The sequence below is a fragment of the Saccostrea cucullata genome, unplaced genomic scaffold (genome assembly GCF_032062105.1).
Source record: "Saccostrea cucullata isolate Sc308-1 unplaced genomic scaffold, CSIRO_AGI_Scuc_v1 ctg19000, whole genome shotgun sequence".
Classification (NCBI taxonomy): domain Eukaryota; kingdom Metazoa; phylum Mollusca; class Bivalvia; order Ostreida; family Ostreidae; genus Saccostrea; species Saccostrea cuccullata.
In genome coordinates this window covers 1-7,431 of record NW_026939216.1, presented here as the reverse complement: position 1 = coordinate 7,431, position 7,431 = coordinate 1, and the positions used below count along the sequence as shown (strand labels likewise).

The 7,431-nt window shown below is 32.1% G+C and overlaps 1 long non-coding RNA gene across 1 annotated transcript; it reads right to left on the bottom strand.

Annotated features, from left to right (window-relative positions):
* Positions 1-1,147: 1,147 nt before the first annotated feature.
* Positions 1,148-5,454, bottom strand: LOC134252572 (uncharacterized). Its single transcript, XR_009988987.1, has 4 exons — positions 5,240-5,454; positions 4,851-4,955; positions 4,369-4,531; positions 1,148-2,685 (listed from the first exon to the last, which is right to left on the bottom strand). It is a non-coding gene; the product is annotated as an uncharacterized LOC134252572 (long non-coding RNA).
* Between the last annotated feature and the right edge of the window lie 1,977 nt (positions 5,455-7,431).

Sequence of the window (7,431 nt, the reverse complement as noted above, 5' to 3'; positions counted from 1 at the left end):
ACGCCTTACGATTTCTCTCTATATTCTTCCAATTTCAATTTTTCTTGATCAAAGTTTATAGTACCAGTATTTTCATAGGTGATAGTCTATAGTTTCTACTATTATAATATATTCATAATTCTTACAACGCTTGCTTGTATCATCGTTTCGGTTTTAGAAGGCCGATCACATTCATGTCAATGTTTTAAAGTAAACAAAATGGAAACATGCCGTAGATTGCATGTCCATTTACAAAACATCTTCAGTGACAGGGGGCCTAGGTGGTCCCTAGACCCCGCCTTACTATTTGTCATTTCAGAATGTTGGCAGCTCTGCTTTTCTTGATCCCCTCCCTGGTACAAGTGAAGAATATGAAATCATCATGTGTTTGTAAACATTTTTTCCTAACAGATTTTTAGAATATATACAAATTGAATTAATGATTCTAATATTCTTATGTCATTTGTCAAAGATTTTTTAAAGATTTCATTCTGTATAACTTGTTGGGTATATGTATTACTTTTAAGCAGAAGAAATTTAGAAGCACAAATATATATGACCCCTGGACAAAGGTTAATAAGTCATATAATCTGGAGAGCTCAGAACATTGACTTAAAAAGATTGCATTGAAGGAGTCAGAATATCAGACTTGGTCAAAGGTTGCCTTGGACCAATAGGCCTGTCATGGTAATAGGAATTAGGTCAAGGTTACTTGATCATGATCATGGATGTTGAATGTGTTTTGGATTACAACATTTTAATGTTTTAATTATTAATGGTTCTTCACACAAAATTGCCTACAGCCAGATATGTTACGTGCTGCCTTCAACCAATATTTACCGTTCACGGTAGCTCAGTTGGTAGAGCGCTCGCTCCGTGATCGGGAGGTCGTGAGTTTGAATCTCGGCCGCGACTGACCTAAGTCGATAAAAAATGGGTAGCAACTGTTTCTTCGCCATGCGCTCGGCACTTTGAAGTGAAAGTTGCGGGTCCTTCGGATGAGACCTTAAAAACCGAGGCCCCGTGTCAGCGGCAGGCGTTGGCACGATAAAGATCCCTCACTGCTTAATGGCCCTGAGTGCCGAGTAAAGGTCAAAATTTGAAGCCCTTCACTGGCATACGGTGACATCTCCATATGAGTGAAAAATTCTCGAGAGGGACGTTAACCCTTTCTCTTCCGGCACATTTTAGGTGATTTTGGAGACTTTTTGATATGGCATTATTAAATTATTTCCAACTTTTTTATTCAAGGAGAAAGCTAAGTATATTGCATACCATTTTGTAGGGAATGTCTTAGAGATGATATTTTATGACTATTCAGATACTCAACATCTGACCTTATAAGTAAAAATGGAGGTCAAAGGTCAATTAAGTGCAAAATTTTATGGGATTTTTTGATACTTTTTAATCTTCAAGCTAAATATTTACTATGATGTATGTTGAAATAGGAAATTTTGGATATACTCACAAAAGAGCATGATACTGTACTACATGAAACATATAAACTTTTTTTTCAATTCTGCATATAACTACTTAAAAGTGGTTGCTTAGCAACCCAGAATTTTTTAATTTTCGGGCAAGAATTTTCGTTTATTACTCATCCTAGACACATTTATGCATCCCAGCACAAATAAAAGTTAGATGTGAGGTCATAAAAGTACAACGGACAAACAGCAGATAAATTGTCTTAAAGTTTGACCTCATTAGAACTATTTTTAGGAGGTCAAAGGTCAAATAAGTGCAAAAGTTTCATCAATTTTTTCCAACACTTTTCAATATTCTTGTCATAATTTTACACAATGGATGCTGAAATGGAAAATTCTGAATATACTCTCAAGAAGGGGTCAGAACTGCAAAATCCATGCATCATTTTAGTTCAAATATCTGTTTAATGACCTTTAAAAGGTTGCTAAGCAACAACTTTTTAAAGTGTTTGGCTATAAACATGCTTGTTATTTCACATTCTGGACACATTCTTGACACTTTTTGTATATTTTATGATATTGTATGTAAGATATTGGCCATAAAAATGAAAGAACATTTTTGTATTAAAAATTGACCTTGACACTCTTGTTCTTAAGGGGGTCAAGGTCATATCAGTTCAGAATTCTGCTTTAAATTGTAAGTAAATATCAATTTTGAAATGCTTCAATCATGGATAAATCATCTAATAGCTGACGTGATAAAAATAGCAAACGACAAAATTTCCAACAAAGAATTCTGGTCTGCTTTTTACAAACCCCTAGCAAAACATGCATACAATCTTTTTGTTAAACCAAAAAACCCATTCTCTTGATGCCATTAAAAATAATCTTTATTTTCGTGGATTTAATCTAACAAGAAAAAATAAACTAAATGATTTCATTACAAGATTTTTCTGGTATAACAGAGCTTAAGGGGTACAATAAAGACATGACATGTTGTCTTGGAGGGAAATAATAATAATAGATAGCATTGGCAATATTTAATGCAAAACTGTCTAGTCAATAAGTTGAAAATGTGAAGTTTATATCCAAATATACAAATCCAGAAATATTGCAAGATGAATTCCAAATCAGACTGAATCTTCAACAAAATGTTGCAGAGCACTTTTACTTTGTGTCCACCATTCTTTTATCAACTGTCATTTCTCTGTAAGACTGGAGGAAAGTCTTTGACTTGTCCAAGACATTATTTGCTGTCAAGTACAAGTGATCAGCTTCTTTCCTGTAAAAGATTTAAATATTTTGAAACAGATACATGTCATTGTGTATATGAATCATTTTACATTTATAAATAAAATTAAGAATGCTAAAATTACTACATTTATTTGATTTTCCTTTTAAAATTAAAATTGCATTATGTGATTCAAGTAGTTAAATGATATTGCTAAGTCAATGTATCAGGACTGATAATTCAACAACCTTGTAGTAAACCATCATGGTAAAATTACTGAACTAAAACAAATAGCATATATGGCAATCTGACTAAAGCCTCTGTTTACGCTATCGCGACATTAAAAAAATCTGGCAGTGGATGGAAGATTTAATTTTAATTAGATTGCTACAAAAGCCATGTAGGGACACATCAATTTTTCAAAAAAGTAAAAAATGAGATATCGAATTAGACAATCCAATCCAAAGGATTACTAAATTGTTCCCTTGATTCATAATTCGAGATCTCGAATTACACAATCCGATCTTACAGATTACTAATTCTCCCCCTTGATTCATAACTTGAGATCTCGAATTACATACTGGTAATTTGTTTTCACAGATTAATAATTCGAGATCTCGATTTGTTACAATGTCAGTCTTCTGATTTTCTCTGTGCTCTTTATAAATTTCTATGTACAGATACATCCAACCATTTTAATCAATTTGTGCCTTCTTTTTATTTTGTTTCAGCAACCGGTCATTTCCAACCTCTTTCATGACTAATTCAACGTATATTTATTTATTTAGGAATATTATGATTACACAGGACCCATATTAACTTTTACTATTTAGGACTTTCAATTATTCTAAAATACAAGTAACACAAACACTTAAAGATTTTTTGTTCTACAAATATCAGTACTAGCATATGGATTTGAAAATGTTCATGTATTTTTCTCATTTTGGACCATAATATGTATCGGGTAATAAAAGGTAGGATGTAAAATACTACAATATTCTATTCTTTAAACATGTATTACCATATCCGATATGTACACTGTAGGGGTGCAATGATACGCCTACCCCACGATACGATACGTATCACGGTATTCAGTTCACGGTACGATACGTATCATGGTACATGACATATTGGGCTAAAAAGTCAGATGTTTGTCATCATATGCTTAAAACTCAAAAGTTTTATCAAATGCTCATTACGCTAACACTAGGAAAGTGATAACATCCTTCCGCCCGTTAAATATGAGACTGAAAACAAGTTTATTTGCCGTTTCTGCAGTTTCATTGACCTCATGTTTCGCGCGGAAGCCATTTTGAAATTGTAAATGACGAACCAAAACGTACGATTTGGATAATTACGGACCGTTTGAACCGAACCGTGGTATCAGTTTCACGTATCGTGAACCGAACCGTGGAAATATAAACCGCGGTATACCGACAAACGGTTTATCGTTGCACTCTTAATGTACAGATAAATAATAATTTTATTGAAATCATGGGAAGGGTTTACATTCCAAGGGAACGAATCATTTAAACTAGGAGAATGAGTTATACAATCTGAGATAACGGATTGTGTAATTTGAGGGAACAAATTGATAATCTGTGAGAATGAATTGGCAATTCATTATAACAGATTGTCATTCCGAGAGAATGGATTGTATAAATTGAGAACTCCATTTACTTTTATAAATTTTAAAAATTCTATGTCCCTTCATGGCTTTCATAGATTGCATACCTGCATGGCTGCCAGGGTTGTAAAAAGAAAGGAGACAATAGACTGCAATGTTACTTCAGGGCAAAATTCCTGGGGCAAGGCTGTTTGTGAGCATGGGAGTGTTGATAAACCATCCAGTGAGTTTGACCACCCATGTATATGATGTACGATAATTGGAAAGTGTCTGAAAAAATTGAGAAAATGGAAATTCTAACCACATACTTTATGCAGATTGGAAATACAACAGCAGTCTATAAAAACAGCTTGTTCCATATATCTCAGCATTCATTAAAATTGATATTATGTGTTTAAATAATGTGTTTGTATGAATAATCAAGCATCATAAGTATTATGTGTTTCAAACACTTATTTTTCAAAATATAAAGCAAATGTTTATAAACTTGTATAAATACAATATCATGAGAATGACACAAATGAAATTTGACTTTATTTTTTGAAATTTTAGAAATACAGAAATTTTCAATATCAAAACAAAAATTTACCTGTTCATTGGTGTCCTTACATATTAATTGGCCTTCGTAGTTCATTGTGGGCTTAGCAAGTGGGTATTCACAGATGAAAGTATTGTTGCATATGGTGCCAGCACCCTAAAAATTCAATGTGAAAGTGGTACATGTACACACTGGCTGACACACATACTGAAAACAACTATCCATTATTATGGCAACTTTGATTTTACTTTGAACTTACGAGTGATTGTCAAAAGCATCAAATTTCAAAAGCAACACAAAATTGGCTGAACAATACGAAATACGCACACTGAAATATGAAGATCTAGTACATGTGTACATTTAGTTTTCTTTGCGCACAAGAACGTGAACTAAGTGCGTTTTAAACTTAAACTATTCAGTCAATATACACGTATTCTCACCTGCTAATACTAAAGGCATGTCCGTATTATTTGATTCATTGATGTGATGATCTTCGTCGTGAAATAATCATGAAAATTGACGTTCAGATTTCGGATCGCCATCATGTTGTTTACTGCTGCCATAGCGGAAACACGTGGTTATTTTAATTCGTATCAACTCATACAGTGATGAGTCGTATTTATTTATAAATGCGAGTTTTTGTATTGTTAAATTTCGTGCCAATATAGATCTAAATAAATTGCAAATTTAGAATACAGTATAACAAGATACAATAATATTAAAAATCTGATTTTTTTTTTTTTTAGTAAAGATCGGCGTTTAAGGAATCTACAATTTTTGTCAACATTGTATATCGAAATATAGATGATATTACATGTAGATGAATAAATTAACATTTCACTTCACACAAAAGGCAGAACAATGGTATATATTTGTTTTTTGAAATCTTTTTTTTTTTTGTATTATGTATTTATTTCAGTAAAAAATATATCTAAATGGTAAAAAAAAGTCTTATAAAAGAATTTGTTGTTTCGAGTTAGACACAACAATATCGATCTTGACGTTACATGTAAATATTGACCGATTTTTCCATAAAAACTATGCGAAGGTCACAAATTCAAATTATCGTAATTAAGAAAATACTGAGCGTAAGAAGGCCTGTAAGGGCTTGTTGGAAAGGAAATTTTCTCTACTTTTACCAGCTTTATTTTGTTTTCCCTATTTCAATACAGAAATAAACGTAAAACTGAGCTTTGTTTAAACATTACGAATAAAATCGAGAAAAAACACATAAGTGCAAGAAAATTCTTGTTTTTAAAACATACTTTAAAGTAATAACAATAATTTTTACATATTTTAAAAGCAGAGAAAATATGCTTTAAGAATATATCATACTTTCTTTAAAAAGTTAATCAGGAAAAAAATGTCAATCGTCTGGAAAATCGGCAATTGCTTTGGAAAATTACGCCATTTTCAAAAAGTCACGTTTGTCTTCACAACGTAAAATCGATTAAATACCGGCAATCAAGACAAAATCTTTTTAGATATTTTAAAAGTAGAGAAAATTTCCAAAAAGATGATATATAGTTTATATACCTTCATGCTACCATAAAATAAAGGCGGAGATCTTATTTTCGCGAAGTCGTGTTTTAACGCGCCATCGGTCAATTTGACCGGTACGGAAGTGAAGGTAAAGAAGCAGGCTACATAAATATACAGTAAAACATGCGCTTATAACCAGGTGTCAAGGACAGACCATTTTATTGTATTATTATAAGCATTATTAGTTATATACAGTACAATACATGTTTACAATATATTATAAACTTATATGGGGAATGAAAATCACTTCACTGTAAGCATTAATTCATTATAAGCATGTTCACTATAAGCTTGTTTCACTGTATTATTGCAGTATAATTATTTTGAAGAGCTCTTTTCTGTGAAATTTTTAGAGTATGTCTTTTCTTAAAAGTGACCTACTGGGGACAGTTTTATACCTCAGAGAGAGATCTTGTTAATATTTCTTTAGCTCACCCTTTTGCAAAAATAATAATGCTTTATGTTAGCAGTAATTAGCTTTATATATGCTAGATATGAAGTTCTTTTGATCTTGTCAGATCAAAAGTATTTATAATTATGTATTGTAAAGGTATACTCTTAAAGATGACTTTCTATCAACACTGTAAATTCTTGATGATATTGGAAAAAAAAAAATGTCTGATGGCATTCCATACCACACAGTTCTCAAATGTGTTTTAATAGGTTGAACAATGCATGACGATAATGACTGAACTACTTCCAGAAGTATTTATAAAGATAGGACTATGTAATATAAATTGAATCTCAATTTTAAAAATCCTGTTTATTTATTAAATCACCTGAGTCACTCAGGTGACCTATTTCTAACCGTTTTTGTTCTTCGGCATTTGTCGTGCATTAACATTTGAACATTTTCAACTTCTACTCTGAAAACACATAACCAATTTCAACTAATTTTGGCATATAGCATCTGTGGGTGAAGGGGAACAAAAATTGTGAATTTCAGAGTCCCTGCCTTGTGCAGTGTCAGGAGTTCTGGTGTCAAGGTGGGGTTCTATTGATTATATATTGATAACATGCATAAATTCTTTTAAAATCTTTTCTGCTCCTGGGTATTAAACCAATGAAGTATGTACCGGTACATAATTAT